This window comes from Anoplolepis gracilipes, unplaced genomic scaffold (assembly GCF_047496725.1).
Source record: "Anoplolepis gracilipes unplaced genomic scaffold, ASM4749672v1 Contig29, whole genome shotgun sequence".
In the NCBI taxonomy this organism is placed as follows: Eukaryota; Metazoa; Arthropoda; class Insecta; order Hymenoptera; family Formicidae; genus Anoplolepis; species Anoplolepis gracilipes.
The window spans coordinates 37339-55862 of record NW_027328676.1 but is presented as its reverse complement, the minus strand read 5'-3'; the positions used below and the strand labels follow the sequence as shown (position 1 = coordinate 55862).

General features: G+C 39.7%; 1 pseudogene; it reads right to left on the bottom strand.

Annotated features, from left to right (window-relative positions):
* Nucleotides 1-14457: 14457 nt before the first annotated feature.
* On the bottom strand, nucleotides 14458-15371 carry LOC140675972 (cytochrome c oxidase subunit 1-like; annotated as a pseudogene).
* Between the last annotated feature and the right edge of the window lie 3153 nt (nucleotides 15372-18524).

The following is an 18524-nucleotide window of genomic DNA, read 5'->3' as shown; positions in this document are numbered from 1 at the left end:
CAGAAGGTGGGAGCCCTCAGCGACCACGGGTATATAAACGGGAGCACTGTGTGCTCAAGATACAGAGTATTCAGTTTTCGCCCAGACAGTTCAGATCATTAGACAGTTCGGATCATATTGAGTATTCGGCTTTCGCTCGACAGTAAAATCTGTTGTACGGTTCGTTTCGACCATTCAGTTTTCGCATAATCAGTATTCGATCAGCAGTCAATACTCGATTCATACAGTACCCAGTAAATTCATTGTACGTACAGACAGTCATTCATACGACTTAATAATCGGTTATCCTTATAACATTCGATCATACATACGCTCTCGCAAATTTTCGCACGGTGTAATTAATATCATATCTTCGAATCAGTGTTTTCTAGTTCATTACTCGGTATTATTCACACGAAATCATTAACTCAAAGAGACTTCGAGACTAGCATATCGCGAACACTATTAATTAGCCTTCAGTTTCTTACGTTTACCGTCGTATAAATTTATTCTTGATTAATTGTATCCACTGTCACTATTATACTTCCTTTCTCTTTTTCGATTTCCACGGCGCTCACAATACATATCGATTTCTATCTATCACTCTTAAAGACATTTTATCTTAATTTTCACTCGCAGTAAATTATTCCTATCAACTATATAAGTGTTATATCTTTTCCTCTCCAGGCAATTATTAATGCCGTCTATCTATAATATCGTTTACGCGTCCGGAACCAGTCTGCGCGCGAAATCATAGTCAAAGGAAAGTTCTATTAACTAATGTTGTAATACTAATATTGTAGATCCACATTTTCGTGTACACCCGCGTGACAGTGTGTTCCCCAGTGGTTCCTGTAACACATAACAATTTAGTGAAGTGAGTACGTAGTCGTAATTATTAAGATATATTCGTGTAATCATTAATCATATTGTCTACGTGTAATTACTCGACATATACATACTTGTGTCAGTTCGCGGCCCCTGTCCATTCCGGGCGTCGGTCATCTTTTCGGTGTCAATTCTTTTCTCCGTTAACCTCTCGAGTCCATATCTGTAAATATAAAGATAAGCTTTCTATTCTAATTTTAATATTGAAATTAGTGCTACTTATCTGACGAGGTCATCCTTCCTTCAAGCCTACGTCGGGCTCTCTCTTTCATCCTGCGGCGACGCGCGCCTCCTCCAGGGCGTTCTTGTATTCCTTATAGCTTCTTCTTTTATTTTTTTTTCTTTCTTTCTTTTTTTTTCTTTTCTTTTTCCTTATCCGCTCACCAGTGGCAAGGTCCGCGACATCCGCCTTGACATACCCAGAGCCTCAGATATCTGTAACTTATAATCGAAGAGATTAATATTTTATTCGGACGTCTCATAGGGAATGTCATTAGACAGAGAGCGATAACCATTCTTACCTACACCGTAGGACGCCTCCTCCAGGGCGACCTACATCCTTCCTACGTAGTGTGCCTCTTTCAGAGCGATTCTACGTCCCTTCTAGCAGTGCGCCTCTTCCAGGGCGGCTCTGCCTTCATCCTTCGTAGTGCGCCTCCTTCAGAGCCGGACTACCCCTATCTACGTCGCACGCCTCTCTCAGGGCGAATGACTCTCTTCTCCGAGGAGCGCCTCTTTCAGGGCATTCCGCCTTTTAGCGTGCAGCGCGCCTCTGTCAGGGCGATCTGCCTCCTCTCAGTCCACGAACCGCGCCTCTCTCAGGGCGTCTCTCACAATTCCTCTAATCGCTCTTCTTGATCTAAAATATAGAATATTAAATTAAAATAAACTCATTAAGGCTCACCCTGTCCCCGCAACCTGTCAGATAAGGTCAAGTCAACTCGTTTAGCAATTTACTTTAACGCGTATGTTTTTTTTTTCCTTTTTTTTTTCTCTTTCTCTTTTTCCCTTTTCGCGTTACTATTGCTAACCCCAGTCTATACCTCTCCGCGTATTCAATTATGGCGTTGATTATGATCTCGCTTACCTTCTTAGCTGCGTCATGGGTCGGTCACGTCGAGCAGGGCGTGCTCATCAATTGAAGCGTCTCATCCGGTCACTATACCAAGGCGGCTCCTATCTGACGGTCCGAACAGCTGCGTCTCTACCGGATAATCAGAGCCCAGCATCCGTCGGGTACTTCACTTACCCTCCACCGGGAAACCACACATCGGAGTCGTCAACCCCTGACCCGTTACACGACGCCGTCACTCCACCGGCATCCAGTAGCGGGGTCGCCGCTTCCTCACATAGGCCCTTACCACCCATCGAATACCGTCCGTGGCCCGTGCCCCCGCCGTTGATAGACTTCGGGATTACGCAACCGAGGATCATTTCCTCCCAGGCTTTCTTCGGGTGAGTATGCATCTTGTCGTCCGCTGAAGCACCTATCAATTCGCCTCCCGATAACCGTCCATGAATTAGTTGTCTAATCGTCTTGAAAAATATAATATAACTGTACATATATGTTTAATATAAAATAATGATAAATACATAAAAATTAGTATATGTAAACAATCTGTACTCATTGTCTACTCACTTCACATCCTCCCTTTTATCCATTACGTCCCGACCTCTAGTTTCCGGTGCACCGCTACGCTGATCGTGACAGGTTTACCGCTCGGCCACCGCGATCCGCGTACACCAACCACCGTAACCGCACCTCACTCTCGAACGCTCAGGACGTAACAGGAGCATAATTTAGGCTCATCAAAGGAGCCTCCTACACGTAAACAATTTAGTGAGGGCCTAATAACCGGACTCTTATCACTCCAAGCTTTTGAGAAATCACGAACTGGAAAATTTGGGACTTCAACGCCAAATACTTTCAAGTCTCACTTCCAAAAAAAGGCTAAAAAGACTTATTTCAATAAGCCAAACTCGTTTATATTATGCTTAGCGAATCATTACATCATTGTTTATGATACAACGCTAAATCCGTTCCGCTACGTATATCAAAAAACACAATTTGTGTTATAATTGCCTAGGATCTCATCGAGCAGCGGCCTGCCGGATTACCAAGCGTTGCCTGAAATGTGGGCACAAACATCATACCACGATTCATACAAAAGACAAATCGAACATCCTTCCTCCAACTCAACTTCAGCGAATTCTCATTCAAACCCATCTACCTTAGCATACACTAACGTACTTTATTATGCATCATCTCAAGGAAGGCATGTAAGCTCAGGGATTCTTCTCGCAAATGCACAAGTACTTGTCACTTCCTCAAATGGGGAAAGTGTCAAGACCTGGTCACTAATTGATCAAGGCTCTGAATATCTCTCGTCTCGGAACGTTTAATTCAGATGTTACATCTTCCCAGAATCCATTCCTCTACCTCTTTATTCGGAGTTGGTTGTCACTAGTCTAACAGGACCAAAAGCTCAACACATCTTACATTAAAGTGTCGACACGATCACTTTGAGTTCTCACTTTCAGCTCATATTCTGGCAAAACTTACCGCCCCTCTCCCGTCAACGAACTTCGAGCAAACTTCTTGGCCACACTTCTGAGCGGAATTAAACTAGCTGATGACAATTATCGAACCCTAGAACCTATTGATATAATATTAGAAGCCGAAATCATCAGATCATCGAGGATGGGTTAATAAAGGGAGACACAAAATTACCAATCGCGTAGCTCACTAAGTTTGGTTGGATCATATCAGGATCCGATGTCACGTGCAGTGACCCACTGTTATCGTCTACCTCGGTGTCAATAACAGGGTTGCTCTCTATTTAGTTTTTGGGTAATCTGTCTAAGTCGGCTATACCCAGGGCTTCGCCGAGAGCAGGATCAATGTGTACTAGGAACTAATAATTCGGAGGATTTTTTTACTGATCTGGGATGATGATAATAGAGGCTAGATTTAAAAACTCTTTTATGATATTGTCTAAATTGTAAATAATATTTTCTTTATTTTCTTCTATAAATTGGATTAGAGTTTCTAATATGACTTCAGGGTCAACGAAAAGATTTTGTTGAAATTCAGAATCAGTTGTCTGAGGTCTCATTTATTTTATTTTATTTGACAAGAAAAATTAAGAAAGTTGAAAATAAAAAGGTTAAATTTATGACATATGTATTTGAAAATGATTAAAACGGTAAGCAAACGCGTTGAATCTTGTTATTGTATATTTGATATAGTCTGGTGGTCAGAATGCAATTCACTCGGCACTAACGAGAGGCTGAGGAAGTTCTAGGAACTCCATGACACCATGACCATTATCGCGCATGCAATGAACGTGACGCACAATGACACTCGAGTTAATCAAAGAGAAAATAAAATTGTAAAATTATATCTGCAATAGCTTTAAATTTATTCAATTTAAAGTTGGAATGATTGGAAAATTTCAGTTTTGGAATTATAAATGGATTGTGATTAATTTGACAAATTTTCAATTATATTAAAATTGAGATAGGGATTAAGGTGGTTTGTGATAGTAATGGTGAGGGATTAAGTACTTACTGTTGTTGTATAGTAGAATTCACCGTCGGAGCAATTCCAAATATATACTGGTTTTGAAAGGTTAATTTACGACTTTTATAATGTAAGAGCAAATTTCTCAGTAATTAATGACTGCTTTAATATAAAGAACAAAGTTAAATTGAGAAATTTAAATGATTTGGATTTATATTAAATGTAGATATCTCTTTCTTTAGGAGAAAGTCAACTGTTGCACTATGATTTTATTTCTCATAAATATCGTTGATGCATCTATTCACGTAATAAGAAAGAATCATTAAAATTTTTATTGCTCTTATGTAGATATATATATATGTTACTAAAAGTATTGTTCTTTGCAGGTTCAGCACTGTATGATGAGGTGACATATAAAGAAATGTACAACTGGAATATGGTGGGTGGAGGCCAGCGATATAATTTATTGTTGTCAAAAATCACTGTCTCCGATGGAAAATGGGAAGAAGAGATTAAGCAAAGAATGCTCCTTTAATTTTATTATCAAGTTAAGTATAACGAGTAGTTAACTCTCTTACATTGATAGATTGATTATTTATCTCATCTAAATTTGCAAATTTCTTGGTATAGTATTTTAACTTTATAATTCTTAAGAGTGGTATCAGAGTGTGAGTCAATTTGTAATTTTAAGAGTCAATAGTCTGAGCTGTAAGTTATTCAAAAGAGTGAGATATATATATATATATATATCTTGTATGTATGTCTAGTTAACTGTATAAAAGATTTTTATTTCGGAGCTTAAGGGTGGAACAGTTTATTGCATTAGTCATAAGAGCATATGTCTAGATTGTAATTAAAATTTTTTTGCAAAATTAAAGTGTTTAGAGTGATATGATGTCATATAAGTGTCAAACACGATGTGTTATAAATAGTAGTTCAATTCAGAATTCTTTTCCTTTTTATTATGTTTGTTAGAATATGAGTGCGTTTTCTTTTTATTAAAATAGTAATATCCTTCTTGATTGATCATATGCGTATGAGTGTATGTATTTAAAATAGTGATTTACCTTTATTAATGTTTCTAGTTTCGCTGATTTTCCTGGGCCTTTTCCTCGTACTCTGGACGTCGTGGATCTCCCTCAGGGATGTCAGTGGTAGAGGTTGAGGCAGGATGCAGCTCGATTTCAACCAAAGGTCCGGGCCAGCCAATAAATTCAAAGGTTCTTCGCGAGATGGGAGCTTCTACTGAGTCAGATGCAGGAAGCTGATCGAAAAGTTCTACGACAATTCTTTGATTGTCCGGTACGTCAATTGGATTGTCTTTTTCTACTTGGCTGAGACCATTATCACTGTTCGAAATTTGTCTCTGTCGGCGTAAAGCGGCACGTAGTTGTCTATGTCGTTTACCGGCGCGACGAGAACCAGGCATTTACTATAAATTATAACCAAAATTTTATTCTAATTTAAAAAGTTATTCAATTCAGGTTGACAATCTGGATCAAGCGACATTCAAGCAGCTCATCGACTAAGTCTCAGCTCTGCTCGAACTAACACGAGGGGCACGTCACTCTGCTCTATCCCAGGCACGGGACTCGCTAACGCTCAAGATCCAGACGTACGTTAAATATTTAATCGATATTAAATTAATTATAGTAAACACTGGTTGAAGGTGAAGGAACACTGTATTAAAATAATGTACTTGAGAATATTTCGAAATAAGCAACTATGTATTTTAAAAGCTTGAAGATTTTACAGAGGTTGCAAGTAATGATTACAAATGTTGTTCACAATTCAAATGAAAAAAAAAAAGGGGTACAATCGCACTGTACCAGAAATTGGAAATTAATTAACAATAATGTAGTAATTCTAAATTATAATGTAGAGTGAGTCTAAGCTTTAAATTATAATATAAGACGAGTCGCGAAGACGAGAAAGTAAAGTATTATTAAAGATCTACTTTGACGACACAAAGTAGCTGACGAAAATTAAGTTAAAATTGATTTTAGGACGCAGTGAATGTATAAAGACACAGAGACTTTTCACGACTTCGGACTAACGTTTCGGAGAGATGTTGAAGTGACTTATGAAGTTAGGAAGGCGACTTTTTAGGTTGAATGTTGGCGACTGTTTTAGATGACTGGTGGTGAAAGACTGACTCCGTCCGCAAGCTCGACTGACGTTCTGCGCTCCGTCCCCACTTTCGGGTCACCTCTCTCTAGGCGTCCGGTGGATCCAAGACTTCCCGGGTTGGCTTAATCGTCCGGTGGAGATGGATTCTTGCTCTTGGTGAGGGAACTCTCCGCCTTCGAAGACGTCAGAAGCGGTGAGCTCTTCTTAATCTTAAGTTGATATTCAGCGGTGAATATCAAAAGGCACGTTGTTATAATATTTAGTTTCGTCGAGTCGCTGCGTCGAGAGATAGGCATAATATTCGATTTCACTGGTCTCTGCGTTGACATAATATTTAGTCAAGCTGAGTCTCTGCGTCGATAGATAAGAATAATATTCGGTTTCATCGGGTCTCTGCCTCAAGAGATAAGAATAATATTCGATTTCACTAAGTCTTTCTCGCCGTCGCCTATTGCGTCATCATGCGGATGAAAGGCTCTTTGTATTATAATAATTTCGCACTCTTATATTATAATTCTTTTTACAGCAAGAGAGACTTATTAATTTAACTATAGCAAGAGTTAATGTTCATTCTCAAAATTATTATGTCTTATAATTAATATTTCTTTTCTTTTCACTTTTTAATTTATGCTTTTATATTTAAATTTCTTTTAATTTTCTCTCTTGTTGTATTACATATTTTGTAATGACATATCCGTTTTTATTATAGTATCCATATGGAAAATTTAATTATTGCAATTTGATACTGTTATTTTAATTTATAATTCCTTTCTATCGTGATTCCTTATGGTTTTGCTTTAGCATAGGAAAGTAGCTCTTCTTTACATATATATATATAAATATATATATATAGACATATATGTATAATACGTGTCATCCGTTATTTTTTTAAAATATTACTTTTTCATCAATTACACTAAGAGAAAGTCTTCCATTTAGATTTACATGTTGATATATAGAATCAGCTTATTAAATATATTAATTTATATGGATTGGCATATATATATATATATATGGTTCTCAATGCCAGTGCGTATGCTTTCCGAAATGTACTTTACTGAATAATATTTCTTTTTCTTTATTTTTCTTTTCATTATAGTTATGAAAGTGTAAGATTTATAAAGTGATTGTTAATATAATTTAACTCTAATATAATTAGTTTGCAAGTTTCTGTAACAATCGCGTAATTAAATTTCGATGATTATTTTATTTCCATATATTTTAGTAAAGAAAATTTTATCTTTTATTTGAAAAGTTAATATATAGTAGTTTAATGATTACAAATATTTTTCTTATTTTTCTGATAAGGTCAGTTTTATTTTGTTAATACTTCTATGTAAGCGATGTCCAATTTAATAGCTATATAATACTATGCTTGATTAAATATTTTATTAAATTCAAGTTGAGATATATATGTATATCTCATACTTTGTGTTCATATCTCTAGCAGTACGTTTATATTTTGGAAAATTTAGTTTGAACTTTTTTGGCGGGACGTCACATGGACCTCTTCCGAGCCGCTCGGACGTTTTCCAAGGACGGGGTCGGGGAGGCGGAAGAGGGCCGGCGCGGGCCGCACGGGCATAGCCCAACGGCGCCGGGTCGGTTCGGCCGTCGGAGCCGCTCGGACGTATTCGGAGGCAGGGTTCGACGGCGGGATGGAGCCCGACGGTGCATCGCGACCGTTTTCCTTCCGAAGCGGTGCACCGTCGGGGCCCTCTGATGGGAGGTAACTTCCGTCAAGGGCGCGTGCAAGCTGGTCGTCATGGCGGGAAGACTGGGCCGGCGAGCGGCGACCCAGTCCCAACCGTCCATGGGGCCTCCCGGGTGGCACCACCCGCTGCGGTATCCCGGAGGTCGGAGGCCGGGAACCCTCGAAAGCCCATGGAGGCGTCAAAACCTCCATGGGTGAGTAAGGGGCCGGGGACCAGTGCCGGGGATGTATATCCCCCGGCCTGTGTCGTATGTCACCCCCCCCGGGGGAACTTGGGGCCCTGTCGTGGAGTGTTGCCGGTCATGTTTCGGGACACTCTGCGGCAGATGAGGGTACACCCTGGGTGACGGAGCTGCAGCGGGGAGCGGGATTATTCAGAATAATGAATTCCCAAAAAATAAATAAGAAGACCAAGGCGGAAATCACCGCAGAATTGTCTGCGGACGGAGCGACTGGGGAGACCTTTAAGGTGCCCGAAATACCCGAAAGCTCTGAGGGGAAGGATATGCCTTCGTACTCAGGGCCATCGACATCTGGCGGCAAACCTACCATCACGGCTATCCAGGATGGTACGGCAGCGAGAGAGGCGTTGGAAAGGAGATACCTCCAATTTCCAATGGCCAGAAAGACGAGCAAATGCCCTCATAACGCGAGGCATATATGCCATAGCTGCTAAGCGAGCGGGAAAAAGAGGAAACATACCGATACAGGTATAACTCCTGCACCTAGTGGCGAGGACTTGGCGTTCCCAGCGGGATCACGCGCCAGTAGCGTGGCGAGTACGAAGCTGGATCACACGCTGGGTCGTATTATGCTAGCTCGGAGGACGAGCAGTCGGACGTCAGCTCCGCCAAGAGAGGTAAAGGAAGGCCCATCACTACGAGTGAAGGGACCAGAGAGAAAAGGGAGGCAAGGGCCAGAGTAAAAGAAGAGGCCAGAGAGAGAGGGGACACGGGTTGGGCCTTAGGTGCCTCAATGCCCGAAGGACAGGCCTGGAAGAGATGCCGGGACAACCAGAGGGTAGCGAGGGAGATGTTCTTCCACTCTCCGACACCGGTTGTGGTGTCGGATACGATATTGCAACTTGCATTGCGTGACCATTTTTAAGAGCCTGCAGGTCTCTAAGAACATTAAAGATCCGCTAGAAGGAGAAATGAAAAAGGCTGTGGCGTCCATTATGGCTGCCACAGCAGTCCTTCATGATAGGACTACACAGTCCTCTCCGAACAGCGGAGGAACTTTGGCACCAATTGGAGCTCCTCAAAGCCGAAAAAGAAAAGGATACGAGCGAGCTCAAGAAGCAAATGGAGGAACTCGTTGTCCAGGTAAAATTGCTGACGAACCAACTCAGTACTCGCCTGATCAAAGAGGGAAGCATCACAAAAAGTGAAAAGAAGAAGGGGTGTAGGAACCTTAGAGGACGGAATCGCATAGAATCTGATCAAGATTCAGATTCCGACAGCGAAGAGGGGCAGTCTCTCAGGCTGAGGACACCCCAAAAAGTCTCCCCAAAGAAGACCGCCTCGAGGAAGGGCAGACTATTTCCAGCATGCGTGTCCCCAAGCCTAATTGGTGACCCCTGCATGGAGGTAAAACCGCAGGCTGCGAGTATAACAGAGGCACAGGGACCTCTTTTAAAGGGATCCCCTCGACCCCTTCCTCTAATCACTCGCCCTCCAGTCCAAAATGAGTTCGCAATCTTGTACGAAGCCCTCAATCAACACCTACAAATCGGTGTTGACTTGAGGAAAAGGATGCTGCGATTCTTCGAAGCAACGAACAGGCAGGGGGAGGCGGTCCAATCTGCTCCCCTTAACGCACATACCCAGCCGCCAATGGGGAAGGAGGCCGAGGCTGAGATCCCCTCGCCAATTCAGCCCAAGACGCAGGATATTGTTCCCAAAAGCAGCCAGAGGAAAAAAGCGGCTAAGAAGGAAAAGAAGAAGGGAGAAAGCCAGGTTCGTGCTAACACCAAGATCTCTCCCCTCCCTTCCCTGCCGGTACACGCAGGCGATGAGAAACCTGAAAGGAAATTTCGCCAAGATGAGGAACCCTCTGAAACTCCACCCTCTGACGGAGGACCATTAGGCCCGGGGCCCTTCAACAAGAAGTCGACAGACCCCGGGACATATGGCCCCTCTGCGACCACTGAAACTCCGTGGAGCGTGGTGGTCGGACGCAAGGGAAAGAAAAAAGTAGGACAGACTCCCCTCCTCCCCAAAACTGTACCTGTTGCTGTGGCCCGCTCACTGCCCAGTGAACAGAATAAACGAAAGCGGGGGCAGGTAGCGGGGGGAGAGAAACCCGGTAAAATGAAGGTTCCCAAAATCTCAGCGGTCATGATAACCTGCCCAGAAGAGAAATATGGCGAGAACATGGCCGCCATCAGAAAGGAGGTAAAACTAGACCAATTGGGAATCAAGGAAGGAAGCCTCAAGATAAGGAAAGGTCTCACCGGAGCCTTAATCCTGGAGATTTCCAGCGAGGACAAGGCACGCAAGGCGGGGCAACTCGCCGAACATGTAAGAAAGGTGATTGGGGACAACAAAGGGGTGCGAGTCACATGCCTCCAGAAAATGGCCGACCTCCGCATTCGGAGGCTGGAGGACTCCATTACACGGGCGGAGATTGTTGCCGCAATCTCCGGGGAGGGTAAATGCGGGTTCTCGGACGTCAAAGTGGGAGCGTTCGTGAAGGCCCCCCGCACCGGCCTCAATACGTTGTTAGTGCAATGTCCAATAGACGCGGCCAACAAACTAATACAGATGGGAAAGGTACCGATATCGTGGTACAGGTTACCCATCGAGCTGTTGCCGCAGCTTCCTTTCCGATGCTTTAAGTGCATGGAGGAGGGGCATGTGCAGCAGCAATGCGGCAACGACCGATCCTGTGCCAACCTGTGCTTCCGCTGCGGCAAAGAGGGCCATAAGGCCAACTCCTGCTCAGAACAAAGAGTGCACTGCGCACTCTGTGCTGACCTTGGAGCACCCGCGGGGCACAGGATGGGGGGCATGAATTGCCACCCCCCGAAAAAACTCAACAGGAAGAAGGCCAAATCGATTCCTCCCTCCAAAAAACCCACCCCGTTAGCGGGAGGGGTGAAGGGGGGAATCGATAAGGAAAACCCAAGTCCGTTTTTGATGGAGGTCGTTGTGGGAGAAATCCCACAAGCGAATCAAACGGTCCCAGCCGAGTCTGCGCCCGCGCCGATGGACACATCGGAGTGTCGCAAGCGGCGCGCGGACTCGGTCAGGAGAGGAAACGAGGAGGGTGCGGGGGGCAAAGAGCTATGCTCCGACTCCCCCAAGCCCCAAAGGAAGCCACGCTTAGGTAAAACTAAGCGAGGCAACGAGAAAGAAGACACCCCTACCCCGGACGCAATTGAGAACGTGAGTAATGCAGCATTGGACACTGATGGAGCTCCCCTTCCACGACCCGGTGGCGGGGGGACTAAAACAACGGGGGCCCATTATACCGGCGTGAATGAGGGCTTGTAAATTCCTGCAAGCAAATATTAACCATGCTCGGCGGGCGCAGGATTTACTTCTGCAGACTATTGCCGAGCGTGGTATAGGACTGGCGATCGTGTCGGAGCCGTACCGACCTCCATCAAAACACCCTAATTGGAGGGTGGACGGCTCTGGCACGGTCGCGGTCATACGCGGATCGGACAACCACAACCCCCCCTGTTCCTTACTTAAGTCAGGAAGGGGGTATGTGGCGGTGAAATGGGGTTTCATCGCGGTGGTGGCGTGTTACGCACCGCTTAGTTGGGGCCTTTCTCAATTTGAACTGTATCTGGGGGAGTTGGAGCACTGTATACGCAGCATTCTCCCCCAGGAGGTGGTGGTGGCCGGTGACTTTAACGTCAGAGCGCAAGCCTGGGGAGATCGGCTCACCACCCCCAAGGGAGAGGTCCTATTGGACTGGATGGGGGCTAGCCCGAAGGCTATGCCTACTAAACACCGGCAACGAGCCTACGTGCGACCGGCTGCTGCGGGGGGCGTCCATAGTGGATCTCACTATGATAACCCCCTCCGCGGCACGCCTAAATTGGTCATAAGGGGTGGTCGACCAAGAGACTCTGTCGGACCACCGATATATCAAGTTTGGTTGTACCACCCTCCAGCTCGGGAGCCCGACCGGCGGTGCGCCATCGCCGCGATGGAATCTAAAAAAGTTAGACCCGGATAAGTTGACGGCGGACGTCCAGGCCATTCTTTGGCAACACCATCCGCCAGAGGAGGGAGTGGGGAGCCTGGTGGAGGATGTCGCGCGCCTGGTAGACTCGATCACCCAGGCGTGCGACTTCTCCATGCCCAAGAGCAGGCCCCACTTGCGCCGGGCTGCGTACTGGTGGACGGAGGAGATCCTCCTCCGTCGCGGCCAGGAGACTCCTCAAACGCGCCTAGCGCCGTGGTGACGAGGCCTGGAAAGTCGAGGCACTCAGCGACTATCGGTCCGCTTGAGTGGCGCTGAGTGTCGCCATTCGCTTTTCCAGGGCGAGATCATGGGACGAGCTGATCGCGTGCCTTGACGCCGACCCGTGGGGGCGCCCATACAAGATAGTGACGAATAAACTACGTCACTGGGCGCCCCCCGTGACGGTAACCCTCCCCTCGGGATCCCTAGGCCAAATAGTCGGGACCCTGTTCCCGACTAATTCCGATCCTCGAGGTCGCGAACACTGGCGCTGCCGAGGCCTGGTCCAGGGATCTCGAAATCACCGAGGAGGAGTTGAAGGATGCCGTCCGAGGGGTTAAGAACAACAAGACCTCTGGCCCGGACGGCATTCCAGGGCGCGTTTGGAAGCTCGTCCTGGAGGAGCCAAACCTATCCGGGTGGCTACGAGGTATTTTTAATACATGCCTCGCGGAGGAGGAATTCCCCCCAATGTGGGGAAGAGCCAAGTTGGTTCTTCTCCACAAGGGCGGTAAGAAGGAGGGTGACCCGTCATTGTACCGGCCAATTTGCCTGGACGAGGTCGGTAAAATATACGAGAGGATTCTCGTTCGCCGACTCATCCAGCATCTGGCGCGCGATGAGGTCTTCCCTTCACGAGGAACAATATAGCTTCCGTGAGGGCAGGTCCACGGTGGACGCCGTACTACGCGTCAGGACCCTCACGGAGTCAGCTGTGGAAACGCGGGAGGGTGGCGTTGGCTGTCGCTTTGGACGTGTCCAACGTTTTTAACACCCTCCCGTGGAAGGTAATCGGGGACGCGCTTAACACCCACCGCGTCCCCGAATACCTCGTGAGAGGTATTCGAGCCTACTTCGGTCACCGTAGGCTCGAATACAGGGACCAAGACGGCCGAGGTCACACCCGTCGCGTGTACTGCGGGGTTCCACAGGGCTCGGTGTTGGGCTGTTGTGGAACCTCAGGTACGATGGGGTCCTCCATACCGCCCTCCCTCTCGACTGCCGGGTCATCGGGTATGCCGACGATACCCTGCTGGTAGCCGAGGGGGACAACTGGGGGGAAGCCCTAAACAGGGCTAACAAAGGGGTGGCAGGCCTCGTGAGAGCCATAAGCCGGATTGGCCTGAGGGTGGCCCCCAGCAAGAGGCGGTACTTCTACGACCGCTGGGCCGCTGGGGAGCCTCCCCTCATCTCCCGACTAGATGTGGACGGTACTGTTGTCCCAGTGAGGTCCCAGATTAAATACCTGGGGCTTCACATCGACGGCCGATGAAGCTTTGCGGGTCACTTTGACCGTTTGGTCCCGAGAGCGGAGAAGGCGGCGGCAGCGATTAGCCGCTTGCTGCTGAATTTTGGAGGGCCGGACGGTCGAGTGCGCCGCGTCTACGCGCACACCGTCCTTAGCATACTGATGTATGCAGCACCGGTGTGGGCGGGCGAGGCGATGGCCACTAGACGCATACAGGACGCGATGCGTCGCGTCCAGCGCAGGTTGGCCATTTGTCTCGTCCGATGCTATAGGACGCGGCGGCCACCATCCTGGCCGGACTACCCCCTTTGCATATGGTCGCCGATTCATACAGACGTCTGTATGACTGGAAATCCGCGGCACGCAGGGGAGGAGTTACCAAAATCCCGGCCAGGATACAGGGCACCTGGAAGCTCCAGGAGAAAAAGTCTCTCGAGCAGCGATGGATCGCGTCGCTGCACGAGCGCCCCCCAACATCCGGGGAGAGGACGATATCGGCCGTCCTGCCCTGTCTGGCAGAGTGGCTGGACAAGGCGTGGGGCAACAATACATTCAGGATGACACAGGTTCTCTGCGGACATAGGCTCTGTTTGAAACATAGGCTCGGGTATCAACATCTAGCCCAATAGTAAATATATGATGAGCCCAAACAATAAAGCCTAAAAATCCAATTGCTATAAGAGCATAAATTATTCCTAAGGCACCAAAGGTTTCTTTTTTTCTTCTCTCATTTATGATAATATGGGAAATTAGCCCAAATCCTGGGAGAATAAGAATATAAACTTTGGGGTGACCAAAGAATCAAAATAAATGTTGATAAAGAATAGGATCACCCCCTCCTGACGGATCAAAAAATGAAGTATTTAAATTTCGGTCTGTTAAAAGTATTGTGATTGCTCCGGCTAAAATTGGGAGGGATAAAAGTAAGAGAATTGCTGTAATGAGAATTGATCAAACTAGAAAAGGTATTTTATCAGTTGCGAGATTTTTATGATGTATATTTAAGATTGTAGAAATAAAATTAATAGCCCCTAGAATAGAAGATATTCCGGCAATATGAAGAGAAAAAATTGTTAAATCTACTGAAGGACCATTGTGAAATGTATTAGAGGCTAAAGGGGGATAAATTGTTCATCCAGTCCCAGTTCCATCATTAATAAAATTACTTAATAAAAGTAGAGAGAGTGAGGGGGTAGAAGTCAAAAACTTATTATTTATTCGAGGGTAGGCTATATCAGGTGAACCAAGTATTAGAGGGAAAAGAAAATTTCCAAATCCCCCAATTATAAATGGCATAACTATAAAGAAAATTATAATAAATGCGTGTCTAGTAACTATTGAATTATAAATTTGATCATTATTAATTAGTGCATTAGATGATCCTAATTTTAAACGAATAATTATTCTTATAGAAGATCCGATTATCCCAGCCCAAATTGCAAATAAAAAATATAGAATGCCAATATCTTTGTGATTAGTTGAATAAAGTCACTTATTCATAGTATATTTTTATTGATAATAAAATTATTTACTAAGTTTAAGTGAGATAATAATAGATATCATGTCTGATTTAAGTAATAAATTGTAAATTTATTTAAGAAAATTTTAATTTTCTGATATTACATTAAATGTGTTATAAAAATATAAATTTTTTTATATATTTTATAGTTTAACTAATAAAAATATTAAATTGCAAATTTAAAGAAATTTTTAATAAAAAATTAAAATATTAAAATTTTTAAAATTTAAAAATTTTTAAAAATTTTATTGTGTAAACTTTGAAAATTTAAAGTTTATAAATTTAACTTAAAATCTTAATATTTAAAATTTATTGATTAAGTGGGGTGAAAATTATATATCTAATTTTTAAAAATTGTATACAAACTAAATTGAAATTATAATTAATGAAAAGATTAAGCTTAAAATCATGAAAATAATAAATAATCTATATGAGTGAAAAAATTTATATATGTATATTGGTTTATTAAAAAGCTTAATTATAATTAAATAAAAATATATTATTGGATTTATTAAATTAATATAAACATAAATTAAAATGAAAGAATTTAAAATCATTAAAATAAAAATAAAATAAAAATTTGAAAAAATTTTAATAAAAAAATATAGATTATAGTTCATTTAAAAATAAAAAACGTTAGTGGGGGAATTCTGGCTAAATTAAAAATTAATAATAAACAAATTAAATTAAAATTAATTAAAGGAAAGTTATTACTTAAAGAAAATCTAAATGAAAATTTAAAATATATAAAAATTATGATAATAATTAATGGGATAAGTGTATAGAATATTAAATATGAAAATCAGATTAGGGTTTTAAAATAAATTAAAATTAATATTCATCCGGTTAATTGAAGAAAACATTTGGTTAATTGAAGAAAATCTTAATAAAATTTTAAAATTTATTGAAATAATTATTTTAAAGGCGGAAATAAATGCAGTTAAATGATGTTAAAATTATAAAATATAATAAAAAAATTGGAGGGTTAATAAGTGAAATTATGTATAAAGGAATAATTTTTTGAATTGATAAAAAAATAAATAATGAATATCAATCTAAAAAAATAGCTACAGAAGGGATTCATGAATGAAATGGGGAGATCCCTAATTTAATTATAATAGAGATAAAAAAATTGATTATAATAAAATTTATTTGTATATATATAAAATTATTAATAATTAAAGTTAACATTATTATTAAGGAAGCTAAAGCTTGAATGAGATAATATAAAAAAATAATTTTTTTATTTTTTAATTTAATTGATAAAAAACAAATGAATAAAAAATTATTAATTTCCATAATAATACAAATTATTAATAAATCGTATAAAAATAAAGAAATAAAAGAAAAATAAATTAAATAAGACATTAAAAAAAATTTTATGAATAAATTATGATGCATATAAATAAAATTAATTTTTTAGTTGTATTAAACTTTGAATAAATATTGAATATTAATATTATATTTTAATGTATTATGAAGCATAAAAATTTTTGAAATTTTTTGAGATAGTTTAAATCTATTAAATATAAAAAAATTAATTTAAATGAAAACATATATAAATTATGTATGATTTATTCTATCAAAATAATCCTTTTATCAGGCATATCATTAAATAAATTTTTAGTTATTAATAAAATTTAAATAGCAAAAATAATTAATTAAATAAGAGAAAGATAAAATTTCTATATTTAGATTATCAAAAAATATTTAATTATCAAAAAATTAATTTAAATGAAAACATATATAAATTATGTATGATTTATTCTATCAAAATAATCCTTTTATCAGGCTTATCATTAATAAATAAATTTTTAGTTAATAATAAAATTTAAATAGCAAAAATAATTAATTAAATAAGAGAAAGATAAAATTTCTATATTTAGGGTATGAACCTAAAAGCTTAGAGAATTAGCTTACTTACTTTAATTAAATAAATATAAATTAGTATAATATTTTTGAAAATTGACTATTAATCATTAGTTAAAATTAAATATGATAAGTAAATTTAATTTAAAAAAAGGTTATAAGTAAATTTAAATAAATAATTTAAATTAAATTTGTATTAGTAAAAATAATAAAAGAATTTATTAAAATTAAAGTAGTTATAAAGATTAATTAATAAATTAAATAATAAAATATTATAAATAAAATTATTATAAAAATTGATTTTTTAAAAATAATTAGTTATTATAGAATTAAAAAAGTATAATTAGTTAAAATAAAATTCAGAGGGAGAGAGTAATTTTATTTAAATTTAATAATTGACTATTTTATTATATGTATTTATAAAAAAAAAATATATTATTAAAATTAAAATTAAAAAACTTATCTATAAATAAAATAATTAATAATAATTAAAAATCTTATTTATATAAATTTAAGGAGAGTATTTTATAGAAAGTAAAAAAATTAAAAATTTAAATTTTTATTTATATATACATTAATATTATTTAATAATTATTATTTAATGTTAATAAAATATTTTAATTATTTTTATAAATATATAATTAATTATATATATTTAAAATATTTAATTAACATTAATTATTTAATATTAATTAATTAAAACAAATTAATCATTATTTTTAATTTAAAATATTAAAAACCTAAAATATAGAAAAAAAAAATTATTTATTAATAAAATATTTTAATATATTTAAATAATTATTAATAATTAATAATAATGATAATAATATAAAAAAGGGGGGTGGGGGAATATTATTTAATTTTTTTTTTATGTATATTATAAATTAAATTTTATATTTATATTAAATTTAAATTTAAATTATTTTTATAATTTGTTTTTAATAATTAATAAATATAATTACAAAATTAATTTTTTTTTTAAATTTATTTTATAATTTAAAGTATAAATAAAATTTTAAAAAATTATATAAAATTTAAATAATTTAATAATATATAAATTAGTATTTATAATAATTAATTAAATAAAAATTTATAATAGAAAATTATAATTTATTATTAATAAATAAAGTGCCAGCAATTGCGGTTTATACTTTAAATAAAAATAAATTTAAATAATTATATATAAATATAAAATATATAAATAAATAAATATATTTAACTAATTTATTTT